Source organism: Sminthopsis crassicaudata, chromosome 1 (assembly GCF_048593235.1).
Source record: "Sminthopsis crassicaudata isolate SCR6 chromosome 1, ASM4859323v1, whole genome shotgun sequence".
In the NCBI taxonomy this organism is placed as follows: domain Eukaryota; kingdom Metazoa; phylum Chordata; class Mammalia; order Dasyuromorphia; family Dasyuridae; genus Sminthopsis; species Sminthopsis crassicaudata.
This window is the reverse complement of record NC_133617.1, coordinates 251,570,203-251,584,730: the sequence shown is the minus strand read 5'-3', so window position 1 is coordinate 251,584,730 and position 14,528 is coordinate 251,570,203. Positions and strand designations below refer to the sequence as shown.

The window sequence follows — 14,528 nt, the reverse complement described above, 5'->3', positions numbered from 1 at the left end:
AGATTGTGTAGTAGATAGTGTAGACTTCTATATGCTCCACAAAATTGCAAGATGAAGGCTGATTACATTTTTTATTAAAAAAATTATATCCACAAATCAAAATTAGTTGTGTTGTCTAATATAGAACACAGTAAAAATGAGCAGGATGTTGGTAACACAAAAGTAAGGCAGCAACCTAGATATTTATCTAAGAATACCTCACTGCAAGTTTTGAGTTAAATTAAAAGCAGACTGATGCTAGGTTTTCTTTCTCTGCTCAGTTCCTACTATAACATTTATTCACTAACAGGAATTTCCATTTGAAAAAAATGATTTTAATAATCTGTGAGATTTCCAGTAGTCCTGTTCCATGGTAAAACACATCCTAACCAATATTATACTTTAAAAGACACTAAGCAAATTACCCTCTTATTTAATAGACAAAAATATTCCAAAATTGCAGCTCAAAAATTCCTCAGAAAACTACTTTGAACCAGTAGCAATTAATAGTCTTTATGCAATACAGGCATGCAATTTCAAGGACATAAAGAGTTTTAATGAATTAAGTTATAGTCATGACCTTGCATACACTTCTATTCTGAGATGTGATAGATAACTTTGCTATATAGTCAAATTTGACTAAATGTAAGAACTGGGTTTAATAAATGGCAGAAAACAGAACAGTGAGTTGGGGAATCAGGACACTTCAGTTTTTCATTTTCTTTTTTTCAAAAAAACCTACCTGGTCACTAAATTTGAAATTTTAAGATGTTGAAGAAAATAAGAGAAATAGCTTGCAGAGAGCAAAAATATACCAGATTCTGAATGGAGAAAAGAGAGGAGAAAACGTGACTGTGTGTTAAAAATGTATTTTCCCCATATATTATAAAACTAACACAAAATCTGCTTTTATTTGATTCAGAGTTACTGATATGTTAAGAGCTGATATTTGTATTCAAAATTTTCCAAACTCTCTTTGAGTAGTCTAAGTAAAACAACCTATGAACTTTGAACAAAGGCACCTGATGTCATTTCTGATAATTCTGCCTGATGTAAAGGCCAACCAAAGCCAGTAACCTTGGCTTTTGCCTTAGACTGAAGGTCTTCCTGAGGAAGATACCTAGGAACTGGTTAGAACTAAATGTGCCTGGGTTATTAAAATTGGTTCAATACTGCTTCAAGCTTGTATATAAATTGCTATTCTTGAAAAGCTTTTCCCAAACTTTTCACCAAATCCCATACTATATTAAACTCCTAATTACATTCACAAATGAGCTCAACTGTCAAAAGGAAAAATCTGGATTTGAGCAGACTGGAAGTCTGCTCTTATTTCTATCTACCCTAATCTCCTGCAGGGAAAACAGATTGCCCAGTGTGAGAAAATTGTTTTTAAAGTTGCAAGGGGCACAGACCATGTAGCTCTCAAGATGTTTTACCACTTTAAGAGTTACAAAGACCTAATGAATAGAAGGGAGAATATTGCATGACTGTGAACATAGTTGTTTTAATTATATCTCTAGTTTAACAACAGGCTAGGAGGCAGTCACAGGAATTATAGAAGAAAAAAGGTTAATAATCACAAATCTGCAGGCATAGCTAGGGAAAAAGAACTATCATAATGTTATGCACATGATTTACTACCTTCTACAAGTTACAAGAGGATTCTGGATGCAACCTTGCTGTCTAAATTAATCAAGTTTGTACAAGATTTTAAAATTTTTTAAATGTCAAAATGTTAAAATTTAAAATGTTAAAATTTTTAAATGTCAAATTCTCCAAAAAACAACAACTCTCTTTATTTAAATTTTTATATTAAAAAAACAACCAAAAACAAATTTTAAAATTAAGTATATCATCTAGAATCACATATTGTTGTGGCCTCCAAAAATCCCTATTAATAGTGCCCATTCTTCTAGGGATGAGTTTATTTAAAGTAGCCTAGATTAGACTGGTCTTCAAATAAAAAATAGAACAATCTGTACGCAGGTCCCATATTCAAAACTCAGATTAGTTAGATTTGTTAATTTGTGATCTTGGGGGTATATCCTTCTAAGAGATTTTGGAATGGGCTTTGTTTTTTAAAGCTCCATTAAATCATTCTCCCTAAATTCTTAGATTTGTAGAGAAAATAATTAAGGCAAAGACTCAATTTTTCATTCTAATGTCATTAGCATTACACACCTAGTAATTCAATAAAACCTATGACATGGACTTTGCAGGACTTCTTAGAGGAAAAGGGAAAGATAAAATTGTTAAGTAATCTCAAGGGATTTTAACTCACATGGTCAGTACTATATCAATTTTCAAGCAATATGAGTATTCACCCAATTACCAAGGGTATGCTGGAGCCAGCTTGTACTGGCTCCTAAGAGTCAGTTGTTAAATTTTCAGTGTGAGTCTTTCTTTATTTTGGAAATCAGCAAATCTAAGAAAGTTAGGGATTGGTTTATTTTATTTTAATTTTTGATTGTCTACACTGAAGGAAGTAATGAATAAAATATTAATAATGCAGATTAAACTAAGTGTGTTGGACTTTTCTGGAGAGCCAGCATATCCTTTGGCTATATCTAAATACTTCCCAAGATATTGCATTTCTAAAACCCTCTATAGTAACTTACTCTAATATTAAACCTTCTTGATACTGTGAGGATTTTAACTTGGATTTTTGGTGCTAAAGACTGTGTCTGGTTTTGTCCTCAACAGAGATACAGACCAGCTGGTGGCCATCTCCTATAAAATGTTTCTTCATAGTTCTCCAGTAATGAATTATGTGAGGCTACTTGAACTGAAGTCTCAAAAGATGCAAGTCAGACTATTTGTAGATGAGGAAAATTTAAAATATACACTTACACTCTGTCTGTCTCTATCTGTCTCAGTCTGTCTGTCTCTGTCTCTGTCTGTCTGTCTGTCTGTCTGTCTGTCTGTCTCTCTCTCTCTCTCTCTCTCACACACACACACACACACACACACACACACACACACACACACAGAGTTAAATTTCGAAAGATAATTGTAATCAATGATGCTTGATGGAGCATTTATATACCAGGTGCTAAGGGATGGGGATAAATAAAAGCAAGATAATCCAATCCAATTCAACTCAATAAACATATTAAGTGCCTACTGCATGCTAGGCACAGTGCACCCTGGAGGATACAATTAAAAAAAGAAAGACAGTTTCTGCTCTTTAAGGAATTTAAATTCTAAAGAGAGAAAGCAAGATATAAGGGGATGATTGGGAATGGAGGGAAAGTATGTAATATATATCCTGAAAAACAAATCTATATAAATTTATAATTTTCATATGTGATTCTAATGAAACTTCAGAATGAAAGGAACAATAAATAGTAGCTCTAATCTCCTAGCTGAGCTTCAGTACCACATCCCAAAGGCCTAGAGGAATTTTCCCTTGAATTTCTTGTTACCACATCAAATTCAACATTTCCAAAAATTTTTCTTAAGCTGTTTGTCACCCCCCCCGTTTTTTTAAAATTTTTATCAAAGGGACCATCATTTTCTCAAGTAAACAAGCTCAAAAGCTTGAAATCATCTTTGTTTTCTTCCTTTTCTTTATCTGCTATATCCAATTAGTTTAAAAGTTTTATTCATTTTTCCTTCATATTATCATATGAACTTTCTCCTTTTGCTCCATTTCCAGGGTGACTACCCTTGCTCATATCCCTATTACCTCATAGCAAGATAAAGACAATGCGTTATCATTATACTTCTTAATTGGTCGTTCTTCATTTTAACCCAACTTATTAGAAGAATAAATTACATTAAGATCAAGACCAAAATATTCTGACACCCAATCAATTTGGCATAAATTTGTATAGAGTCAGAAATGAATTCAATCCATAAGAGTCCCTCCCTGTTCCTCACACCAGCTCTTATAAAGACTTGGGAATAAATATAAATTATTTTTAGAAGCAAAGATTTGAAGTCTAGAAATACTGGTTCTGATTTTGAACCAATAATGGGTTCACTTAATGTCCCTGGAGTATTTTCTGTAAACATTCAGTTCTTAAGAAAATCTTGATTTATAAAACATCCTAAAAAAGCAAAGTATTTTATAATGATGAGGTAGAAAAAGGGAGGAAAAAAAGGAGAGGAGTTTCCTAAAAATTTTTTGTAAGTAATCCAAGAAATTTCTTTTTCTTTTCCAAGTGGTCAATAGAATCCAAATGGATTTTAAATGTCAAATACAACTGAAGATTATTTATAAATTTGAAAAGAAAAATAATTATCCAAATACTCAGGTACATTCTATTTGTTCAAATGTAATCATTAATTTTATAGGTAGAACTGAGTTTTGGAATAAAAAAATAGAATGAGAGAAAGATCACATACAAATAGAAAAGAAATCTACAAGTTGTAATTGAATTGGATTCCTGGAAAAATTATTAAATTTGTCATTAACAAGATGATTTGTAGAAAAAGAAATGGCAATTATCAATTGGAAAATTGTTAATGACAGACTAATATCACTTCCTTCCTTTTTGGATGGCCCAAAAGATCAGGTAAATGCCAAAGATATGGCAGAATATGAGAGGCAAAAATCTCTCATAGTATTATTGTGAAGAAGATGAAGAGGTATGAGCTACATGAAAATACAATTAAAGTTACTTAGGTGCTCCAATAATTCAAAGAAAAATTATTAACTGATAATATTATCCTAAAGAAAAGTATATTGTTTAGTATCCCAGAGGTCTGTCCATGGGACCTATACTGATCAACATTTTTACTAACAATCTGGATTTCTTTAATTTGCAGATGATAAAGCTGGAGAGAGGGGGGAGTCAATATTTTAGATTACAGTTGATTTAAAATTGATCATAAGGATACAAAAAGATGGACAGGCCAAAATGATGAGATAAACCTAATAAGATGAAATTTAATTAAAAAAAAAAACCAAAAAAAAAAAAAAAAACCAACAAAGACATGCTCAAAGGTCAAAAATTCAACTTCAAAGATATCATAGAGAGGGCATGTCTTGACAACAGTTTGAGTGAAAGAACTCTGGAGATTTTAGAGGATTTAAAGCTCAAAATGAGTCAACAGTATGACATAGCAGCCAGAAAAACTAATAAAGTCTCTAAGCTATGTTAATAAAAGCACAGAGTTCAAAATGAGGGAGGTGATAATTCTGATGCACTCTGCCCTGGTTGGATCAAAGATGAAATATTACATTAAATTGTGGGTGCCACATTTTAGCAAGGACATTGAAAAAAATGGAAATAATCCAAAAGAGTGTGACCACAAGAGTAAAGGGATCGAAGGTGATACCATATGAGAATCAAGTTAAAGAAACAGATGCTTAACTTGGATAAACAACTTAGGAGAGGATATGGAAAAGAGATTAGACAGCAAAACTAGAGTGAGGGTTGCAGTTATAGATTTTTCTTCAAAAAAGAAAAAAAACTTTCTAATAATTGGTACTAATCAAAATCTTTTTCATCAATCATTTAATTAGTAATTAAAATGCTTACTATGGGGAAGGAAGGAAGCAAGGAAGGAAGGAAGGAAGGAAAGAAGGAAGGAAGGAAAAGTGAGAAAAAGAATGAATGGAAAGCTAGTAGACCCTGTCATATAAGAATTTACATTCTAATGGGGAAGCCAACATACAAATAAATAGGCACTAAAATTAGTGGGCAGTTAGGTAGTACAATGGATAGAGAGTTGAGTCTAGGGCCAGGAAGATCTGAGTTTAAATATTGTCTCAAACAATTATTAGCTGTACCAGTCACTTAACCCTATTTATTTCAGTTTCCTCATCTGTAAAATGAACTAGAGAAAGAAATAAACCACTCCAGTATCATTGCCAAGAAAACCCTAAAAGGGGTCACAAAGAATTGGACACAACTGAAAATGACTAAACAACAATAAAAAGCATATACAGAGTAGAAAAAAATGTAATGGGAAAGAGGAGACATTAGCAGCTCATTTCTCCATTCTAGGAGGTCTTTAAGAAGAAACTGAATGACCACTTGTTGGTGATGTTTTAGAGGGATCTATTATTAAGATGAATTGAATTATTTGAGTCTGAGGTCCCTTTCAATTCTCAGATACTGCAAAATAAAAAGTATCCCTAATAATAAATTAATCAGAATGTTCTGATGAAAACAATGAAGTCATCAATTCACAACTCAAGCCAACAAACTCAAGCAACATCTGGAACATACTGAATGAGTCATCCAGAGACAGAGGTTTTTTGCTTCTTTGTTTTTTTTAACCAATGGCAAATTCATAGATGAAGAGGGAATTATGATGATAAAGTCTTTGAGTGAATAGAAAGTCACCTAAGATTATTATTTTATTTTTTTAATTAAAGCTTTTTATTTTCAAAACATATGCATGGATAATTTTTCAATATTGATTCTTACAAAAACCTTGTGTTCCAAATTTTCCCTTCCTTCTCCCCCCATCCCCTTCCCTAGATGGCAAGTAATCCAATATATGTTAAACATGTTAAAATATATGTTAAATCCACTATATGTAAACATTTATACAGTAATCTTGCTGCACAAGAAAAATCAGATCAAAAAAGAAAAAAGATGAGAATGAAAACAAAATGCAAGCAAACAACTACAAAAACAGCGAAAATACTGAGTGTGAACCACACTCAGTTCCCACAGTCCTCTCTCTGGGTGTAGATAGCTCTTTTCATCCCAAGATCATTGGAACCAGTCTGAATCATCTCAATGTTGGAAAGAGCCACGTCAATCAGAACTGATCATCGTATAATCTTATTGTGGTCATGTACAATGATCTCTTGGTTCCACTCATTTCACTTAGCATCAGTTCATGTAAGTCTCTCCAGGCCACTGTGAAATCATCCTGCTGATTGTTTTTTTATAGAACAATAATATTATTATTAATTATTAATATAATATTCAACCATTCTCCAGTTGATGGGCATCCATTCAGTTTCCACTTTCTAGCCACTATGAAAAGGGCTACCACTAACATTTTTGCACATGTGGGTCCCCTTTCCTCCTTTAAGATCTCTGGGATATAAGCCCAGTAGTAACACTGCTGGATGAAATGGTAGGGACAGTTTGATAACTTTTTATTGCTCTCCAGAATGGCTGGATCTAATCACAATTCCATCAAGAATGTATTAGTGTCCCAGTCTTTCCACATCCCTCCAACATTTATCATTATGAGATTATTATTTTAATAAAATTAAAGTATATACCAATCCCTTAGAAAATTAATTGAGTAATATTAAAATTGGCCTTTGAAACAGATTATAATCTGTTAATAATCAAGAACATATCCAAAAGTATTGAAACTTATACTTTTTTACTCCACCATCATGAGAACCTTAGATAATCTGTTGAAAAGAGGAACAATTTTGAGGCAGGGAGGTGGGAATTATTCCATAACTATTATACTTTAAATATCTGTTACATATGACACTTTTCAAAGTGTCACGTTCCAACCACATGGCTTCAGGCTGCTCATGAACTTTTAGGATTCTTACTCATATTTTTCCAAGATACCATCAAGCAGTGACGAGTACCAATAGTTGGTAAGAAGAATGAGAGAAAAATGTGGAATTTAGTATTTTTAAAATAAAATAAAAATATATATATATAATTTATATATATTAAAATGTAATAAGTAGTGGTACCATAATCCTATTCACAGAATGTCCTAGATAGAATTAGAGTTTGTTTTTTTCAACAAGGAAAATATTGTTTTATTATTTTAAAAATAATCACTTCTCTTCTTTCTCTACCTCTTCATCTAGTTAAAAGAGAGTAGTTTCTTGTGGCAAACTAGCAAACAGAAGCTTCCACTGGACTTGAGAAGGCTCACCATCATTTACTTTTGGTATTTCTGCTAATAATTTTTATTTATTTGTTTTTATTGGTTTCAGGGGAAGAGTAAAAAGCAGACAGAATTACCATATTTTAAGGTACATATTAAGTGAAATGAAGAACAACTGTGTATTGAGCAAGGAGACATGCTATGGAGTAAACACAATTGCTCAGTTACCAACATAGACAGAAAAATTTTTTTTTTTCAAGACTACATTTCCATCACTATTTTAATTCCTCTCACCAACTGTAAGGTATGATTTCATTTCATTTCCTCAGATACAAATTGAACATGAGTTCACCACTAATAATTCCCTTTGAATATCTTCAGTGGGAAAATAGACACTTTTCTCACACTGCTTAAAATTTCTGTTCAATGACTGGTTTTATTTTTCTTTAGCAATTTTCTACAATAGCTAGTTGACGCATTGCACAGAGTGCCAGGTCTGGAGTCAAGAAGGTCTAAGTTCAAATTTAGTGTTAGACACTTATTAGCTGTATGATCCTGGGGAAGTCACTTAACCCCCATTTGCCTCAGTTTCCTCATCTTTAGAATGATGAAGGAAATAAAAAAGGAAATGGCAAACCTCTCCAGTATCTTTGCCAAGAAAACCTCAACTGAGGTCATGAAAAGTCACATACTGAAATCACCAAACAACAACAAAAGCAATTCTCTGGCTCCTCATCTTTTATTCCTTGTATGGATCTACAAATTGCTCAGGATTCTCCTGCTTTTCTCCATTGCCCCTATCTTGCTTGACATTTTATCCATATAAATGCTGCATCTGCAAATATAAAACCCAAACCCGTATTTCCAACCCTGACCTATTTCTAAAGCTCTAGACCTGCATTTATTATGGATAAAGTTTACACTTAGATTCCACTAGAATCTCAAACTCAACTTGTCTAAAATCAAGCTTATTCTCTTTCTCTCCAAAATTTGATCCTTTTTTTTTTTCTGAATTTGTTATGTTTCTCAGTAATATCACTATTTATTCAGTCTCCCAAGTCAGTGGAATGCCTGAACCCAGGAAGATATGTCTATCATAGTCCAAACCTGGCACTGAGCTGGCTAGCCAAAGTACTAATTGTTCTCTTCACATTTGCCTTGCAGAACTTAGTACAATGCCTAGCACTGAAGGTTATTTAATAAATGCTTATGAACCGATTGACTTCCTTATTCTATCATCCTTTGTCTAGGATATTCTGTCTAGAGTATATTCCTTGCTCCATCTCTAGAATCTTCCTCTCGTTTAATTCTTTTTTTTTTAAATGTTTTATTCACTCTAAACTTAAATACAAAAGAAAAAAAGAACATTTTTATGTATACAGCAGAATATGAAAGGATTCAATATAAATCAATACATTTCCATTTCAAGAAAACCTATGTAAAAAAATACTATGAACTTTTCAAAGTTACCCAGTGCTTCCTTCTAGGTTTTCGTTTGTTCTCTACTGTGTACTTTTCATTTCATTTTTCTCTCCTTGCCCTTCTCCCAACCCTGAACTAGAGAAGACTAAATTAAAGGTGGATATGTGTATGTGTATACACATACATATACACACAAATATACAGTTCTTTCTCTGAAGGTGGATAGCAACTTCCTTCATAGGTTCACTTCTTTCCATATTTTTCTAAAACAATCAGCTTATCATTTCTTATATCATAGTTGCATTCCATCATAATCATATATCACAGTTTGTTTAGTCATTCCTCAACTGGAGGACCTTTGATATAAGACAATATCTCATATAGTTTTAATTTGTATTTCTCTATCTATAGTAATTTAGAAAATCTTTTCATATAGTTACATATAGTTTTGATTTCTTCATCGAAAAACTTTCTGTTCACATTCCTTAACCATTATTTATCTTTTTATAAGTTTGACAAAATTCTTTATATATTTTTCTGACACTTTGTCCCCCAAATGAATTTTATCATATTTTTTCTAACCAAGTAAAAAACACTTTTAGTAATATAATTGGGATGGCATTGAATAAATAGATTAGTTAGGTAAAAAAGTCATTTTTATTATATTGACTTTGCCTACCCTTGAACAGTGAGAATTTCTCCAATTATTTAAATCTGACTTTATTTGTTTAAAGAGTGTTTTATGTTTATGTTTGTGTGATTTTTATGTCTTGACAGGTATATTGTGTAGTTATTTTAAATTATCTAAAACAATGCTGAATAATATTTGTGATACCTAGTGTACTTTCTCTATTTTTCTTTTAATTAAATCTATTTTAGCTTTAACTTTGAGATCCTGAAGTCTACTCTGCTTTTTATATAATTAATTCTACTTTAGCCCTTTAACTTTTTAAATTATCTCTCATTTTTATTATATTTTTGAAAACACTATGTTGCTGAATCCAAATTTTTAATACGTTCTAATATTCATTTCTGTTGGATAGGAAGATTCTGAAGATACCTGACAGAATAATATACCTGACAATGGGGTCCTTTGTGGAACTAAACTGCCAAGCATTCCAACTCTACTGCAGAGAGCACAACTCCATTGGGCTGGCCACACTGTTCAAATGTCAAATTTATTTTTTGCCAAAAAGACTATTTTATGAAGAACTCACACAGGGCAAGTGCTCACAGGTGGTCAGAAAAAGAAATACAAGAACACTCTCAAGGTTTCTCTTAAGAATTTTAGCTTTGATTCTATGACATGGGAGACATAGCACAGGAATGACCAGTATGGCATGTGCTCATCAGAGAAGGTGCTGTCCAAAGTGGAACTGAATTAGCTCAGAAGAAATGTGAGATGCACAAAGTTAGTGAATCCACCCAAAGGCTGACAGAGACTATCTGTGTCCTACCTGTGGCAAAGCACTCTGAGCTTGTGTTAGTCTCATTAGTCACAATTCAGATACACTGTAACTCAACTCTAATATAGTGGTGTCATTTTGGTCCTCTCTGAGAAGGAAGACCAATAACCAATCACTAATCATAGGTAAATTCATACCATTTATATTCAAAGTTATAAGTACTTGTTATATATTTCCCTCCATCCTATTTTTCCTCTGTATTCTTCTCACCCTATTTACTCTATCTTCACTCTGATTTATTTTTATCCGGTACCTTGCCTGTTTACTCCTTAATCTATCCAATCTTTTAAAAAAGCCCTTCCCTTACCATCTGCCTACCTTCTACCTTAATTCTACCTGTTTATCCCTTATGTCCTTCCCCTTCTAATTCTTCACCTACACATCCTACTAAAAATCCCTCTTTTATCCTCTCCCATCTCCCTCCTATTTCTTTCCATATTCAATTCTCCCTCATTTAGATCCAATTCACTTTTATGTCCTGAAATCACCTTCCTGACGCCATGATCGTCTTCTAGAGAGGATGAACAACAGCAACAATACTTAGAAGACTTTAAATTCCTTTAATATGCATATATTATTTGCTTGTTAACCCATTTCTGATGAAAGTAAGGTTCTAGCACTACCAGCTCTCCACCCCATTTGTTTCTTCTGTATTAATTCTTCCCTTCATGCCTCATTTGTACAATTATTCTTTTTTTTTTTTATCTCTCCTGGGATTTTTAGAATTACCCTTTCAGTCAGCTCTCTACTGATTCTTAACTTTTCTTTAAAAGCCAACTTAAACATTCCTTTCTCCATGAAATTTTCCCTGATCAGCCCAATCACCAGTAACCTTTGCTCCTTTAGACTTCACATACAACTCAATTCAATAAATATTTATAGAATGCCTACTGTTTGCAGAGCACTGAGCTAAATATTGGGTTGGGGGGTGGGGGGGGAGAGTTTAAAAAGGACAAAGTTTACAACCTTATGGAAATTCATAGTTTACTGAGTCTTCCTTTTAAATATTTATGATATAATTTGCATTATAAGACATGAACTCTTATTCAAAAGTATGAACATTTTTCATACACAGAGAAATAACTGAAAATTACATCAAAAATAGCATTTAAACTTTCTTCCCCTTTAACTACTTTGTACTCTTAATATTTCTTTCAAAAAACTCAATGAATTTGCTCTTTGGAGGATATCAACAATTTCTTTCCCCTGTTATTCTTGCCAATACACCCATTTTCAGCCAACAGGAAAACCTGGGGAATAATTTTATCAGCTCTATTTCACTAGGAAATTAAGATCATAAGTTAACCTCCTAACCTTTTTTTTTTTTTTTAAATAATATCACTTACGAAATTCTTTGAAACACAAATCCCTTCTTAGACTAGTCTCTCAAAGAGCACTAGTTTAAAGGCTAGTTTAAGATGATTTACATACCTAATATCAAATGTCAACCTAGAGGAAGAAAACAATCAACTTAGAGAAATATAAGCAACAAAATCTTGCTAGCTATTCCTGCTGTTTATAGTTTAGTTGTTTTTCAGTCATGTCTGCCTCTTTGTGACCCCATTTGGGGTTTTGTTTGACAAAAATATTGGAGTTGTTTGCCATTTCCCATTTCCATTCATTTCACAGATAAGGAAACTGAGGCAAACAGAGTTAAGTGATTTGCCCAGGGTTATGCAGCTGGTAAATGTCTCAGGCCAGATTTGACCTCAGAGAAATATGAGTCTTCCAGATCCCAGGTCTAGTTTATCTACTGTATCACCTAGCTGTTCCAGAAATACATATATTAAAGTATAACAACAAATTATAAAATAATTTGCATAAAAATCTGGTAGACAAGAAATTATAAATTCCAATGATTGTTGTTTCCCCTTAAAATAGTCACCTTGGAAGGGCTACTTCATTCAAGGGACTGCCTTCTTGACTTGTAGCTTTAAAAAAAATTAGAAATAACTACTTCTTCAGAATCATGTCTGATGAATAAAGGTAAAATAATCAAGTTATATAATATCAGTTTTGATTTAAAATATTGAATAAACAAAACATAAATGTGAAGAATGATAATTAAAACAAAATCTAGATAATTATAACAATCCACTTCAGTCCTGAAAGAGATGGAGGAAATGACCCCATAATGTGGAATGTGATTTTTTGTATAGTTTTCCTGAAATGTTTTCTCCCTCTGTTCTTTTTTTAAAATTATTATTATAAAGAGATGGTTCGCTGACTTGGAGAGTAAGCTAGACATTAGTTCCATGTATATATGCTCTAAAACATGGAAGTCCCAGGAACTTGTGACTTTTGTCTAGTTATACAGATGTTATTATTATGCTACAGGTAAACTGTGTACAGTGGATTCTGTTTGTTTTATGCACATTTAAGTTGTCTTCTTATTTTTTTGATGAAAGTTTCAAGCTCCTTAGGGGCAGAAACCAGTGAGGTCTCATCTACCCTCTTCAAACCAAGGATGGTGCTCAGTAGATAGTAGAAGAATACCTCATTTTATTGCACTTCATAGATACTGCTTTTTAAAAAAATCCAAACAAAGATTTGTGACAACCCTGAATTGAGCAAGCCAATCAGCACCATTTTTTTCCAACACTAACTGGGTCCACTAACCAGTCATTTCCTCATTTCTATTCTTTTCCTCAGGCATCCCTAATCCTGAGACACAACAAAATCGGAGAACATACATAAACTTAATTGACAAAGCAGCAGCAGGGTTTGAGAAGATGGACTCCAGTTCTGAAAGAAGTTCTATTGTAGATAAAATGCTATCAAATAACATCGTATACTATGGAGAAATTTTTCATTAAAGAGTCAATCAATTTGGAAAATTTCATTTTGTCTTATTTAAGGAATTGCCACAGTTACCATCCTACCTTCAGCAACTGCTACTCTGATCAGTCAGCAACCATCAACATCAAGGCAAGACACATCATCAGCAAAAAAAGATTATGACTCATTTAAAATTCAGATGATGGCTAGAATTTTTGAGCAATACAATATTTTTAAATGAAGGAATATACACTATTTTTTAAGACATAATATTACCGCACACTTAATAGACTACAACATAGTGTACACATTACTTTTACATGCATTGGGAAACTGAAAAATCTGAGTGATTTGCTTTATTGTGACATTCACTTTATTGCAATGATCTGGAACTGAATCCACAATATCTTCAAGGTATGCCTGTACTCTGACCCTAGAAATCATTTAATCAATATTTATTCAATGTGAATGAGCAGGTGCTAGATAAATACTTGTTGACTAACTGCTGAAAATAAATTCTAACATATATATATATATATATATATATATATATATATATATATATATATATATATATATATATATATATATATATAATAATAAGTACATATTTAAAACATAATAAAAACCAGTACTCTTATTTGTAATGCTATACGTTCTTTGAATTTCAATGAACAGAATTAGGTTACCTACAGCAAAACTAAATTAGAAAAGCAATATTTTGTAGAGTCTCTACTTCCAGTATTGTAAATGGGTCCCTCTCATGTTCTTAATAAGGGAGTCAAAATAATGATTAGTAAGTATGGATCAATTGTAATCTGTATCAATGGAGGAAATAACTATTTTGATATTAAATATTCATTGTAATACTTTAGTATGTTTGGAGACTATGGCACCTCCAATTTACATTCCTCATTGTCACTACCATCTAGAAAAAAGGTTCTCAAACTATGGCCAGCGGGCCAGATATGGCCCTCTGAGGACGTTTATGCAGCCCGCTGGGTTATGGCAAATGGGCTGAGGGGCGGAGACAGAGTGTGAGTTTTGTTTTTACTATAGTCCGGCCCTCCCACAATCAGAGGGACAGTGAACTGGCCCCCTATTTCA

The 14,528-nt window shown here is 32.7% G+C and overlaps 1 protein-coding gene and 1 long non-coding RNA gene across 3 annotated transcripts in view; one reads left to right on the top strand and one right to left on the bottom strand.

The window, feature by feature from the left end:
• The window catches only part of SPIDR (scaffold protein involved in DNA repair), a 537,804-nt gene that overhangs the window by 262,200 nt on the left and 261,076 nt on the right, over positions 1–14,528 (bottom strand). The window lies entirely within an intron of this gene.
• Positions 1–14,528, top strand: part of LOC141548766 (uncharacterized) — a 102,954-nt gene that overhangs the window by 67,351 nt on the left and 21,075 nt on the right. Inside the window, exons 3-4 of the long non-coding RNA XR_012484051.1 lie at positions 7,865–7,903; positions 13,502–13,571. This is a non-coding gene — a long non-coding RNA (uncharacterized LOC141548766). The remainder of the gene's footprint in view (positions 1–7,864; positions 7,904–13,501; positions 13,572–14,528) is intronic.